The sequence below is a fragment of the Syngnathus scovelli genome, chromosome 6, assembly GCF_024217435.2.
Source record: "Syngnathus scovelli strain Florida chromosome 6, RoL_Ssco_1.2, whole genome shotgun sequence".
NCBI classification, from domain to species: Eukaryota; Metazoa; Chordata; class Actinopteri; order Syngnathiformes; family Syngnathidae; genus Syngnathus; species Syngnathus scovelli.
In genome coordinates, this window is record NC_090852.1 from 7,196,798 (window position 1) to 7,212,011 (window position 15,214).

Below are 15,214 nucleotides of genomic sequence, written 5' to 3' on the forward strand. Positions count from 1 at the left end.
AGCCTACTGTAATGCTTCATCTCCAAAGCCTCTTAGATTTGTACTATCTTGTATTTAATGCTGAGAGAGCATCAAGTAATGCCCATAGTAATCTGCAATGAGCTGCCCTTTGCTGATGTGGTGCCAGGTTGAATTGAGGGACAGCTTCCGTCATGGGGTTCTTGCTGTCGCTAGACTGGCAGTCCCTCTGGAATTTCTAGTCATAAAAAACCTGATCAACTTAGCTCCAATCATGTTATTCCTCAAGAGTAGTTTTGCGGCCTGAAGACGGTGTGCTGCATTCTTCGGGTGACTTTTTTTTCTTCGTCATAGTGTGTGTTAGGTGAAGAAGACCAGAGAGATATTAGGATGGAAATAAATAAATAAATAAATAAATAAATAAATAAATAAATAAATAAATAAATACATACATACATACATACATACATACATACATACATACATACATACATACATACATACATACATACATACATACATACATACATACATACATACATAAATAAATAAAGATGGATGGATGGATCAAATTTTTTTTTGCTGTCCACTTTGGTCACATAATCATTCACAGATCTGGCTGCTTCATTCGGCTGTTAATGAAATGGAGTGGTTGTTTTTTTTTCTTCCTTCATCTGCCTTGTCATCTTAGTAATGAATGTGTCTGGACCTTAACACAGCTGTCCTATTTTGCCTCGACAACCAGGCATGTTTTCACTTCCTCTTTTATTCCTTCTTTGTTTCTCTTCCATGTTTGCCTCCGTCCAGTGGACAGTGCACACCGCCTGGTTGTTTTCCAGATGGTGTGCGTTGATTAGGCAGCTTTTGGATGCTGTCACTTTGCCCAAACACTCGGCAGCTGGGAGCTCTTGGAACACTGTGGTGAAATGAGTTCTTTGGAGCGGTCAACTGTTTCCTGAAACAAATTGTTACAAATTCAGCTATTTACATTGTGTTTGTCTTGATCCACATTTGAACATGCACTTTTTACAGTTTCGATGAGTCAGTGAAGGGCTTAACTGATCTGACAGAGTATATGCCTGGAATATTAATTTCTGAGAGGGGTTTAGGGTTCTGGTTTTACAGCTGCAGTGACATTAGAAACCAACAGCTCACGGTAATAAATGAGGAGACGATTCAACGTGCACAGTGACAAAATTGGTGAGGGATTTAATTGTGTTTATGGGCGATAGGGAGGCATTCCGTGTGATATGTTATTGCGTTTATTGCCCAGCTGTGGGCTACATTTCTGCTCCGTGTCGTCCCCCACGCTCTGTCCTCAGCTCTGGAAGTCCCTGGCCAAACAAATATTTGAACGCTGCTTGCTAGTGTTCTTACTGAATAATGTATATGGGCCTGTGATTGATATTGTGCTTTTGTTTCTCGTAGTGGCATCACCAGCAGTTACGAAAATAATGCGTTTAAAGAGAATTGAACTCCTTGAGAATCAATGCCATTAGTAATGAAAAGAAATGTGCATCATTTGGACTGTGACATTCTCCTTTCTGCGATTTCTTTTAGCACTGATTCTCTCCTAAGTTGGATACTTGTTGATTTTCCCTGTCTGTCAGCCACCTACTTCTTCAGCCTCTTATACCTTTATTGCAATTTGACATTTATTTAGTTAAATTGTTTACTAGTTTTCCCCCACTTATTTTAAGGCACTTGAAGTCTTTGCATACACTTGTGATTTTTTTTTTTTTTAATGGAACAAGAAAGTATATTATGCAACTGCTCATTTTTATATGTCTACTTATTTTAAGATACTGAATTAATATTTAGCGTCTGTTGCAAATGTTTGGCAGTGATCTACCCTCTGTGATGACTGCTTTTAATTAATAAATAACTTGCAGTGGAATTTAAAAGAAAAATAAGTTGCGTGATAAGAAAACTAGAAACACAAGAATGCTTTTTATCTTTATTGTAAAAGGTACGACAAAATTGAAGGTGCAGTCTCTTAAAATGCCATCATAGAGTAAATAGAAGACCCGCGTTGGAAATAGTCTCAGAGTGCAGATATGAAAAACATTCAAAGCAATTCCTTGTAAACATAAAATAGGTTATGGCATTTTGCCAGTGCAATTACAACGCTTGCATAAAAACACTTTCTAGCTTTTATTGTCCTGAACCACCTGCCACAGGGTAAGATTTGAAACAACGAGCATCCGAGTTGGTTCTGATCCCTGAAGATGCACGTTGCCATCCTGATTGCCTCCTTTATTTTTGTGCTGTCAACCCTTAAACGAAATACACAGCCATTGCCATTCACACGACCTGTTGCGAATAGTGGACATAACTGCCTATGTTGATCGTTTAAAACCTCAGAAACGTATCCAGCACCTTTTTGAAGAATTGTAACAACAATTACTCCAAAACCATCTCCACTCATGATGATGTTACCTTGTGCCTCATTCATTAGGTATGGCGTTTGTTTATTCTTTCTTTTCTATTATGCACTGGCGCCCTGAGGCTGAGGATAAAGAATATATGCCTGTGAGTATTGTTATATTATCTGTTTACATGTGATACTCTGTGCTCAAATAGCCGCTGCCTAAACAGTCGTAATGCCATGACACCAACGTTATTTGTTAGCCGTTGTAGCCTATGGCGTTTTGCATTGTTAGCATTAAGCTAAATGGATTTTCTAAGGCAAAAGCTGTGTGGTTGTTTAAAAAAAAAAAAAAACACACACACACACAAATTGATGTCAGTGTGCTTTTAAATCGAGCTAGAATCTGCACACACGCATATATCAAGAAGCCGATTATTAGAAGTGCTGCCACAAGAAGAAAACGTATTCTCACCCCTGTGCTGCTCTTCACAAATCACTGTGTGCAGGCAGACATCGCTCCTCTTGATGCGAAAGAACCCACTCTTTATAAGACTCCTGCTGGTGCTTCTAATAAATGCACCCTCAAATTTGACGTGATTGCTATACATTGCTCCTCTGTGCTCCATCGAATTTAGGCAGATTTATTACTACCGGACAATCTATTTATTTTTATAGGTGAGTGCATCAGTGAAACATACTAACACACAGTGTTGTTTTTTGTATGGAAGATGTGTGTGTGCGTGTGTGTGTGTGTGTGTGTGTGTGTGTGTGCGTGCGTGTGTGTGTGTGTGTGTGTGTGTGTGTGTGTGTGTGTGTGTGTGTGTGTGTTTGCATGGATGGATGGATGGATGGATGGATGGATGGATGGATGGATGGATGGATGGATGGATGGATGGATGGATGAGGACGGATGGACGGACGGACAGTTGATTTTATTGAGGGCGGATGCATCTCTTGGCCTTAGCAGGCTGTGGAAAAAGAGGCTTTTCCTTGCCACTTTACTTGAGTGTTTTTATTGTTTATTTATGGAGGAGCAAACCTCGTGAGTCATTCACAGAGGCAGTGCTAATATGTACACAAGATGTTTGCTCTTTGCCAAGAAGAAGGTTGCTCATTGACAAACTTTAAAAGGCGGGGACTTTATGTACCTACACTTAGAAAGCAAAAATGTCTCAGCTCAAAGATTCCTTCAATCAGCTAAATGACAGGGTTTTGTATATAATATTATGAACATCTGCAGGAGGGAGAAACTGGTGTTTATAGGTTGATCAATAGTAGCTGTTACTGTTATGACTATTTTATATCAATTAAGATTTTCTTCAGGAAATCTTATGGTCACAATAGTTGGCTGAATTTACGAGTGGAAATTACAATTTGGCAATCTTATTAAAACCATTAAAACCAGATAAGTTCATTGTTTCCTAACAAGATGTAATTGCTATCTAAGTCAACAGAGGGCAGCATTTCAACATTTTCAGCGTGCTCTTCTATCAATCATGAAATACATACTTCTATGTGTGCTAAATTTAATTCAGTGTTGTAACAAACACCAAACATACTTCATCCAAAAATCAGAAAGTATAAATAGCATTACAAATTTGTTTTAAGTCAGTGTTGTTTAATAGCAGTGAAATATTGAAACGTTGCCAATGCATGAATATTTTTTTCATCATTAAATTTAAAGCTTGTTTTTTAGTCGGCTGTTTTGAAATTATAGTTACTACATGTCAGTTATTTGTTCATCTCGATGTAGGTTGTAACTGTAATGCCTCACAAATGCCGTAGGAGGGCAGTATTGTAACGTGGCCAAACATTTGAATCGACGAAAAGCATGGAAGAGAGTCCATTAAATAAATGTTCTGCTTTCAAATTAATTCTTCAGTTTATAGGCATACCTTTCTAATGTCACTTCTTACCACAATCACTCCCTCCCTGCTTCACCCACCCTTTTGTTTGTTTCATTATTGCACCAGATAAACTCTACCCAAGTGCATTTTATACTCAGATCAATTGGATGATTAAAAAAAACTTTTTTTATATTCCGCCTTGGTATGTCCACAGAGGTGTGGCTATCCAACAAATAAGACATCTTCCTTCCTACCTTTTCCCTGTTCATTTTTTTTATTGTGAATTAATTACATGTGAGCTCTAGTGGAGGAATTTTGATGCCTTCCATAGAACTAAAAAATATAATGGTCCCATTCAACATGTGTGATGTCACAGAAGACATCAGCTTTTCGGACGTACAGTACATCTCGGCTCAGTGAGTATATGGATTAAAAGAAAAAGTGATTAAGGAATATCTACAAATAGAACTTAAATCATGTATCTCCCCTGGCTCAAATTTATAGTTAAAGCAACAAAAACATAACATTAATATTAAAGCAGAACTAAATACACATCTGACTCACAAATTGAGAAGTCTCTGGTTCTTATCTCTGCTCTGACAATCCTGCGAGGAGTCTGCATGTTCTCTAACTTCCTCCCACATTCCAAAAACAGGAATGTTAGGTTAGTGGACGACTCTAAATAGCCCATAGCTGTACATGTGAGTGTTAATGGAGCTTTAATTCAGGGTGTACCCTGCCTCTTGCATAAATTCAGACATGCGTGAGCTTAATTATAACAACAAGTTGTGTGAAATTTGGTTTTGAAACGCAAGCAGCGTGATTGGGAAGTGTCCTTGTGATAAGATGTTGTTTCTGGTGCTATATTGCTTCTGTGACCACTCCTAAAATATATCTCGACACCTAACATATGCCGCAATCTTTCAAAGGGCAGTAACCTTGAAATTCATAACAGAACATTCAGCTTGTTTACATGGGGCAATAGCATCTCCCATCTGTGTCATGAAAAAGATGGATTTCAGTTCTGGGAGTAGGCGTGTCCTAAGCTGCAGGCGAGTTGATCATAAAACAAATAAAATAAAAGTGTTTTTCTATTTCTCAAGCAATGTAGCTACAAACTACAAAAACAGCAGCGGGCAATCTAAGAGTGGACACTCCCTGGAAAACTAACTTAATGTGGGCTTTGTGCTCCAATGAAGCGTTAAAATAGAGAGCCTACTTTTGGCTGCCGCTTTTCAGTAGTCGTCTTAGTGTTACAATACGTCAAAATTGATCTAAATGTGGAAAAAAAAAAACGTAGAGGCAGATGTCACAACAAAAGATAGAAGAATGTGCCACTGTGGCTCCCACACTGGCTTGAATTGCTCTCTGGCCAGCTCGGAAAGCTGCCCTCAATTTGTCAGCTGTGCATTCCTCCATCAGCCCTGAGCGCTTGTTGTAGCGTGGCATTGATTGCCCCCGTTTCAAATATGGATTAACACTATATCAAATCATGATGTGTGGAAAAAAAAATAATTCATGGCACTTAATGCTTAATGGAAATTTGCTATTTTTCCAAAAATGTAATTTTTTTTTAGCATGTTCACAAATTTTATTTTGTTGAAGCATATGAGCAATTTCTTGTTGTCATTGTTATATTTGTTCAAAACAAATTAAAAAAAAAAAGTTAAAAAAAAAGTAAGTAACAAGAGTGGTCAAATAACTTTTTCATGACTCTAAATTCACGCTACAAAAGCCAAACCGCTCGTAACCTGAGTGCTGAAAAGTCGATTCTTGTTTTCTTAGTGAGTTGGTTCTCTCTCATTTTGACACACTTCCTTGACCTCTTTGTTAGCGTAGCATATCTCAGCATGTCCTATTTATGGTTGACCCATTTCTGTTGGTCATCTTTTTCTCAATTGACTCAATGTGTGCAACAGTGGCCTGTCACAACGTTCACTAACTAGCAAGGCCTCGAGGAACTCGAGCTTAAAAGAGCTGACAGTGCTTCTTACGTCTTGAGAGAAGTTTGTTTTGCTTTTTCGTCAACCAGTCTGCCTGCAGCTTAGCTTGTTATGAGTACTGCAAATACATGGATGGATCAGTGGCGTCATTCACCAGGCGAGGAAATATTTGGAGTTGTGGTTGATGCAGTTGTGGAGTGCTTCTCGATTGAGGCCACACACACACATGCACAAACCATAAAGGCAGTTTCCATGACATTATGTGTTTCTGAGAAGTAGGCCAAAGCAGGACCCGAGTCCTCTGGCATGGTGACTGAGCACGATCATAACTGCCAAAGACTAGTCGAATCAAAATCACTCATTCCTCTATGTTAAAGCAATTTTTTTTTTAAGTTTTCCTCAAGGAAAAAAATGCTTAGTTCATAAAATATGTTGCAAGTAAGTAAATAGTATGCTGCGGCAGTCTGAAAATCTTTTTTTGCACGTCAATTTTACATAAAGCGGATGGTCCACCGCCAGCGCTGGGTTTGTTTTCCATCCATTTGGTTTTTAAAGCATTTTTTTGATACCACATAATCACAAGATGTGATAGAGCTGGAATTCAAGTTGGAGTCCTGATTGGTTTGAGATGCTTTTTTTAAACTCAGGATAAAATTTATTGGCCTATTGTTTTTTTCCTCACGTAAACTGTCTGACACAAGTGTGAGAATAAATTGACCATGTAGACCGCTATTTTTTTTTTTTTTCTTTTCAATGTTTGTACTTCCTATGCCTTTCATGCACCTCATCTATTTATGTACTTTGGGGCTTTGGGATTTCAAATAATGACATTTCCAGCTCTCCGTATATTATTATCTTTATTTTCACCGTGTCAGCTTTCTCACTCTCGTGTGTGTACAAACATCCCAAAAATGCCACCAATTCTTCTTAGCTCTCTCCTTCTCTGTCCTCTGTTACACGGGTCAAATATGTGCACCTGCTCAAGCATTTCCTGAGTTCTGGCAGTTTGACTTGACATCTGTAGCTTGCAAGTCCGTATCTTTGTTCTCATTCATATGGACTAAGACAAGATTGTTGTGCAAATAAATGGGTGTTGTAAAGCTTTTTACTGAGGGATGTTTGAAATGTTGGGAATGTTGAGATGAATAGATTTGCGAAACTTGGTAATTGAGGAAGTAGTCTTGTAAGGCTGTGAGGGTGGAAGAATGGCAATCTGTGATGATTTCGCTGAAAGATCAATATTAGGGATGAACGTTTGACTTCTCTTCTGTGGAAAGACATTACCAAAAGCTGACTCTGCATTTCAAAGTCTTCATAATCAGACTGAATCTAAAGGAATGCCAAGACTGTTATATTTGATGGTTTTTTTTTTTTCAACACAGTTCTGCTTCTCCGTCGCTGCCTGCAGTCATCATTTTTGTAGCTGCACCATTGCAGGGTTCATGGCAGGGTTTGCCCTTATTATATCAGTCACGTAGCCTACAACAAACTCATTAACGGGGGGAAAATAAGACATGATGAGTCATTGGGCCGGGAGAGCACCTGATTGTGTGTCATCTGTGGAGTGACTGAAATGACCGATGTCTGGCTTTAACAAGAGGAAGTGTGTTTATATAAGTAGGTGGATGTGAAAGTTGAGACAATACTACCAATGAGCATTTCCTTGTATAGTAAAAAAATAGACGTTTGTTCCTATTTAAAAGTCATAATAGCCAGGGTGTAAATTCCCCACCGATAATTATGTTGTATTACAGGAAATTGCAGAGTCTGAATTTTCAAACCCCTGATGAGTAAAGTACAGTCCTGGAAACTACAAGGTCATAAGGTACATACAAGGTCATATAGCTTGAAGTCAGAGTTCTAATAATAAAGCCAACAAGCGATTGCTCAGATTACCGTAATTTCCGGACTATAAACCGCACCGGACTATAAGCCGCACCAGCTAAAATTCAGGGATATTTTAGTTTTCTTCTTACATAAGACGCACCAGACTATAAGCCGCACGTGCACATGAGTTTTTTACAAAGAAAGACAGTACATAGAAAGCCGTAAAAATCCATAAATACGCCGCGTCGCCATTTAAGCCTCAGGGTTCAAAGTAACCTTCTGAATAAATAGCATTAAAAGTTCACATTCATTACAACTTGTTTTTATTGAGCAAAATGTCAGAAGATTTGAATTTAAATGCTGATTGATTGGGTTTTAATACAATGCAGATGGTACAAACAGTGCCACTCCTTTGTGTAAACTCTGAGTCACATGGCAGAGTATGAGAAAGGGTTAAGAGCCCTTTGATGCAGGTCACCGAGCGTGCATTCCTACTAAAGCTCATAATAGTCACAAGCAACACAGCCAGAATAAGCAGTGTTTCAAAATAGTATTTTTGTTGTTGTTTTTTTCTTCAAGATACCGCACAACAGTGGTCCACAGCCTTTTTACGAGTGTATAAAAGTGATCTAGTCATCACAAAAATCACGAAAAAAATCTTATATAAGCCGCACCTGACTATAAGCCGCAGGGTTCAAAATTTTGGAAAAAAGTCGCGGTTTATAGTCCGGAAATTACGGTATTATTATTGGTTGCTAATCAAAAACCAACTCATAGACACAAACACAACAAAAGGAACATTGACGCTCTTTATTTGTGATTAATCCATTATTAAGTCTGATGAAAAAAATTGTGATTAATCCATTGTTAAAACTGATGAAAAAAAATAAAACATTTACTGTAGATAGTAATGTAAAGTCAATTAATTGTTGCATAGAACTCAAAAATATTTACAAAACATACATTTTACAGAGAGTAAATATAGTTTTACGCAAACAAAGCAAATCTCTGAAAAGAATTTGTGAGTCATGTGTTTGTTTTTGTCTTCAAAACAAATCAGATGTTTAAACAAAATTTAGACCAAAAAATTAAAAGTGTCTGTAAAAAAATCTTGCCAACTGTTAGCAGAAACATTTTATCTGAGATTTGAACCCTGCCTTAGTCTGTAAATTGTATTTTCAAAAAATAATCAAGGCTGCCAAAGAGATTATGTTGGTTGTTGGGACTGCGCACAAATGGTCTAGTCACAAACAGAGCAAATGTTATCTTATTACAGTTGTCAGCTATAAAACGTGTTTCACTCTACTACTTTAAGGTCGGGCCTTAAAGTGCTAACTTCCTAGCTATACAATTCACAGAAAGAAAAATCGAAAACAAATCCAACTGAAGATAAACCACTTAATGTATCTTCTTTTAATTTTTGTTTTTATTCTGGCTGCGTCAAATCATAATCGAACACAGCCCACATTTGAAACCAATCTCTGGATTTGGGTCATGAGGCCAGCTTGGGATGAACAAATGCAGACTTGAGTTATATGTTGTATCTCTGAAAAGATGATCCTTTGCTTGAAAATTGTTTTTATACTTCTTTAAAAAATCTTAGAGTTGCAGACAGATGTTGTTTACATCGTGATTTTACATTTAATCATATTTGATATGTTAAAATAACTTTTTTTGTGAGCGGGGTGCTTCAGCCATGTAAACATTACACTGTCAGCTCCATGCCTCAGTATTTCTTTAAGAACGTCAATACCTATTTCTCAAATATGTTGGTTTTGCAGTCCTTGTAATGTTTGCAGCTTTATGGGAAAAGATGAAAGCGCGTCTGATCAGCACACATTCACGCGTTGACTAAGATGTTAGCCGGAGGCTACGATCGAAAAGTCTGATGCTGAAGTGAATCTGTGGTGCTGTTTGGCGTGCGGAATTTCCAATTTCTGACTATTAGTGAAGCTTAAAATTCAGCCTCGGCCATGAAGTGAGGCTGTCTAACACGTTGTCCTCTTGATGACCTCTGGCCATGTCACTCACTTGGACGAGTGTGCTTGAAAACAACTGGCTGATAAGTGATCGTGTCTTTCCTGCGTTAACTTTTAACACCACTGCATATTTCCTTTGCTTACGTCTCATTTTTCTGCACTTCTATTGTGCCTCAGTATGATACGGATACAGGCCATTGATTTTCAAAGAGTCATTAGCTGTGGGACTTTTAGCCAGAGCATGTAATTATTGTCAGCGGGGTGTTGGGCTTGTTCGAAAGTCCGATTAGCCAGGGGCACGTTAGAGTCGGACTTCCTCATTGAGTGGTCCATTTTGTTGGCTCGAGCAAGATATGCTGCATCATTTTTCATCTTTTAATTAACTTGTCAGTGGACATATTTTCCTGACGTTAAATCCTCCCTAAAAAACAAATGGATGCGAGTGTGATGGTGTTTGTGCTGTGTGGGCTTTCCACATTGGAGGCAGCACAACAAAAATGGAAAGTGAAGTTCAGGTTGGCTATTTGACAATTTTATTGGCTGGAAGCTGTTGGAAGTAGAGAGTAGCCACTCGTGTGTGTATTTCTGGAGAGGGATAACAGTTATTTTTGAAAAGCTCATTGTTTTGGGCTTGTTTAGTTGAACTACTAAGCCAAAGCCACCCAACGAGACCAGCGTGTTGTTGTCGTCTCTCCGCCGGTTGAGTGACAATTAGTTTGAAATTTTATGGTATAAGGTGACCCTCTTGGTTTAATTATGAAGGCAATGTTTTGTTTTTCCTCCTCAATGATTTTTAAGCTTCTCTCCCCTCTGGATGTGACAGATGACACCACAAACATCTAATTACAGGAGCATTTTTTTTTTCCTTTCCACCAACACAACCAGAGGCTGATCTCATTCGTCCATCTCGTCTCTGGCTTCTTGATGATGAGCTAATAATGGAATCAGACTTATCTTTTGTTTTCTCAATAGCAACAGAGGCCGCTGCAGATTGCTGCCGGCCAATGCTAATTCCGATTAATTCATGCTGTTGGCTTCATAGTGACGCTTCTGCTGTGCGTGGCTGTTCTTCCCAACAACAGCGGCTAATAACTCCTCACTGACAAAGAAGAGCGCGTGGGAGTGTAGGTGGATGAGGTACATAAGAGCCAGCGTCCAGAACAGGCGAGTAGGTAGGAAAGATCCTTTGAGAGGAGATAAACGTGAGAACACGGCAAGTCCCTTTTCTAAGCTTGTGTGGGTAGTTAGTAATGAGTCTGAAAGCTTCTCCGAGCACATCTGTCACTGATAACCGGCTGGAACTGCAAATGCAGCTTGAAAAGCAACTATTGCTCATTGATAATTGCCTCAGAGCATAGAAGACCTGCTCCTCCTCTGACAAATATTTGCATTTTCAGAATGCCTCTGAGTGTTGAAAATTGCTACATAACTGTTGAAGACAAATGAGATGCATTATTGTGCAAGCGCCAAAGCATTACTTTTTTTTTAGGCATGGCTTCGGCCTCCTTTTTTTTTTTTTACCGAATTTATTGGTTGATGAATGAGCTCCAAAATGAGTTGAATAAATTAGCTGTTAACTTAGCAAAAATATTATGAACTTGTGGAAGCTTGTTGTTTTACCTTGCCAATCGTCAGTACAAGCTAGGAGGAAAGTAAATGCTCAAATTTGAGCCTGGAGCACTTCTTTGTCATGGGAAATTATCATTACATGGCGACATTGTAGGGCCCTCTTGACAATTATATTTCCGACAAGTCGCCTGACACTAAGTGTACAAATACTACAGTGATGCTATGAAAATAAAGATGTATGTTTAAGACACTTTTTGTCGACTAATAATAGTTGTGTAAATTACGATTATGTCAGTTATGAGTAACAGCGGGAACAGAATGGACACAAATGTGCTTTTTTTTCCAAAAATAATCTTTCTTACTTGTCACATAAAGCGTGTAGTCACATACCAAGAAAATATGAGACGGAATACTGGATGACATCCATTGTTGTTAATGTTAAACGTGTTGTGTTTCTCTTTGTTTGGTCCCTTGGTTTCACAGTTGCGGCGGTATGAAATTACATAGTTTATGTAACCGATGCATCCAATCCTCATGGTTGAGTATTTCGTTTGTGCCTATTGACACAAATGACTTCATCATTATCATTGTTTTAGCCTGAAATATGAAGCCTGGGTGTTGTTGGTGGCATGTTTTCATGTGTGTGTGTGCGTGCGTGTGTGTGTGTGTGTGTGTGTGCGTGTGTGTGTGTGTGTGTGTGTGTGTGTATACATATATTGTATACTGTGTATACTGTGTATTGTATACATATACTGTGACAAGGACTTCAGTTCGTTACCTTTAAATAATTGATCAGTTGTTGTCATACCATTGCATTCCCACCATATCAGATCTTTTATTACGAGTGTTTGGCCCATGAATGCATTGGGATTTCGTAATTGTCAAGTTGTTTCCTGTTGCAACACAAAGGGCTCGTAAATGGGGGAGGGGAAAAAGTAGAAGACTTGTTTGATTTCAGCGCTATCTCGTATAGAAAGATAGTCTCTCTCGAGGCAAGACGAGTACTTACACAGATGGTTGAACAGCTTGCTTTGACTTTCCCCTCTGACACTTTTTCTGTGTGCTTTGGAATACACGTTCCGATACTTCTTTGGTGGATCCGGACGCTAAATATCATACCGTATATCCTCCAGATAAAGTGTCCGTTGTGTGTCCCAAGTGGTAGCTACATCCCACGTCTCTGAAGAGAGATCCTCCCTGGAGAAGCAATGATAGCTGAAGGACTGACTTTGTAATGGATACGTGGTGCATTATTGATGTTGCAAAGCTGGTCAAGGTGGTTCACTTATTCCTGATGGCGTTAATGGTCGCATATATAAATTCATGTTGGAATATTTAAACGGCAAAAGATGGTAAATGTGGGCGAAAAGCAGACTTTAAGAGTGATCTGATTGGCTGGGGATGTCTTTGTGCCTCATTGACTACACAAATAGCAGGTTGATGAGCGGAAGAGCTGTTTGACTACTGGGCAGGGTCACAAGGTCATTGTTAGGGCTTTCATCTCTTCAATGGCTGCAGGCCTCTTATGATGCAGGCCTCTTATGAGAAACCTGATCTTTAGTTCCATCTCTCACTTACCGGTCAGTGTATCGCCAGTATTTATAAACAAGACTGCAAGCCACTACATTTGATACAGCTCTAATTAGTTGTGATACAAAGGCAGTCAACGCAAGCGGGTTCAACACACTCCAGTAAAAAAAAAAAAAACAACTTCAAAACCAGAATGAATTTTTAATTTCTCCCTCTCTCAGATATTCTGGGTGGTTCTATCTGGGAGGTTCCATGAACTGTGTGCATAGCATTCACAAACACTTCATCAGAGGGGAGTCAAATAGTTTTAGGATGAGTTATTAACAGATCAGTGCAGCCATATTTGTTTTCTCAACAGGTCACCTTTGTCAAGGCTTGCTGAAGAATGCGCCAACGGAGGTGCTATGCTCTCTGGCAAGAGAACACATCTTGGAAAAAAAAACAAAAAACAGGCTTGCTTAGTGTAAACTGTGAATTTGCGGAGGAACCTCCAAAAAATTCCGTAGATTGAGTCGTTATTGATAACTTTATGTAAGCTATTTTCAAGGTGTTGAAATTCATAATGGACACAAGGTTTAATTTCATGACAAAGAATAGTTTTAAGATCATGATTTGGTTCACCACAAAATCATCATGCATTTATTCCATTTCACATTTACATGATGCACTTTTAAATGAGCAAACGTGCTTGATGTTCTGCCACGTCCATATCAAGAGACGATGACGTCACGCAGCCAGTAGCGGAGCTGCACTTTATTTGTTTATGGGCTCGGTGTGTGGCTACTTTGTAAGGCAGTTTATTTTTTTGCACCTTACCTAATACGTGCAAAAAATTAATTCTCCACTATATTACATGTGGTCTCAGATTTTTAATATAATTTTATCATGAAGCTATTGTTGAAGTCAAGGAAAAAATTAGCCTAGATTTCATAAATTCGAAACTGTTAATGAAAAGTATGCACATTACATGACGTCATAGTTTCCATTCATTTGCACAACCTACACAACTACAATAAATGGTTTGTCATGCTGTGTGACCCATCCTAGTCCATGTTTTCCCGAGTATGTAACCTGCACTTTGCTTCATATCCGGGCTGTGACGTCACCATCTCTCGGGTTTCACTCCAGTGTTTTTGCGTGCGCGCGCACGCGTGCACGAGCTTGTGTGTGTGCCTGCAGTCCTGGCGCGCGTCGCTCGTCAGTCAGCTCGAGGAGGACGTCTCGATCGCAAGGCGGAGAAGCACCAGCACGATTATTTGTAAATAACAACTAGAAACTAACTACTAGCTCCCCCCCCCCCCCCCACTGGATAAAAGAGCTCCTCATTTCTCGACTTTTTTTCACCATTATTTTTTTTCCTGTTACCTGCGTGGACGTTACGGAGGCTTTGCAGGAAACTGTAAGTAAAAACAGTTCAATATTTAAAAAGTCGCACTTTGTGATAAGAATTGTGCAGCGAGGGGACTCTGCATGTGGTGGCAGATAATGTTTTTCTGCAGGGTTGCCCTTATTGTTTTATTTAAATCAAGTCTTCTTTGAAGTTAACGACCGTATGCTCCCAAAGTCAGTTGTGATCGGCACTAGAATAAGTGCTGTGCAGGATGCATGGATGGATGGTCTTAGGCAGGGGTGTCAAACTCATTTTTTTCGCCGACCGCATTGCTTCTTTCGGGGGGCCATTATGACTGTCAACCCAAATAAATGTATGAGCACCTCATATTATATACAGTAAAAGCTACAAAACAAAGTGACAAATAACTCGTTTTCAAATCAGGCGAGTAAAAACTGGTAAAATATTTAAAAAAACATATAATAAAAGTGAAGACAATTTGTAATTCTAGTAATGACACGAATTTGATGCACAATTTGTCTTCGCGGGCCACATAAAATGATGTGGCGGGCCGTATCTGGCCCCCGGGCCTTGAGTTTGACACCTGTGGTCTCAAGCTTCACATTTTGAGCTTGCATTATGTACATGCACATCCTATTTGTGGTTCTTCTTCGAAACTCCAAGCAGTCAGTATAAGCCATAGTTTGCACACAGGACACTTGCATGTAAATGTGATCGTTACTTCTGGTTGTATTGCTGACTCTTTGGAGTTTTTAGCAGGTAATTACGGGTTGTTACTCTGCAACTAAATGGCCTGCTCTCTACAAACCACCCAAACCGCATCTACACGACCATGTTAT

General features: G+C 39.1%; 1 protein-coding gene across 16 annotated transcripts in view; it reads left to right on the top strand.

Annotated features, from left to right (window-relative positions):
• The window catches only part of LOC125970873 (pleckstrin homology domain-containing family A member 5), a 51,669-nt gene that overhangs the window by 7,372 nt on the left and 29,083 nt on the right, over nucleotides 1-15,214 (top strand). For 2 of the 16 annotated variants that reach the window (XM_049723599.2, XM_049723600.2), the window contains exon 1: nucleotides 14,185-14,423. The exons of 13 other annotated variants lie outside the window; for them this stretch is intronic. The gene's annotated coding sequence lies outside the window, so the exon portion shown is untranslated. Of the gene's footprint in view, nucleotides 1-765; nucleotides 14,424-15,214 lie in introns of those variants that run through there. One more of the 16 variants, XR_011086931.1, reaches the window with a different exon arrangement.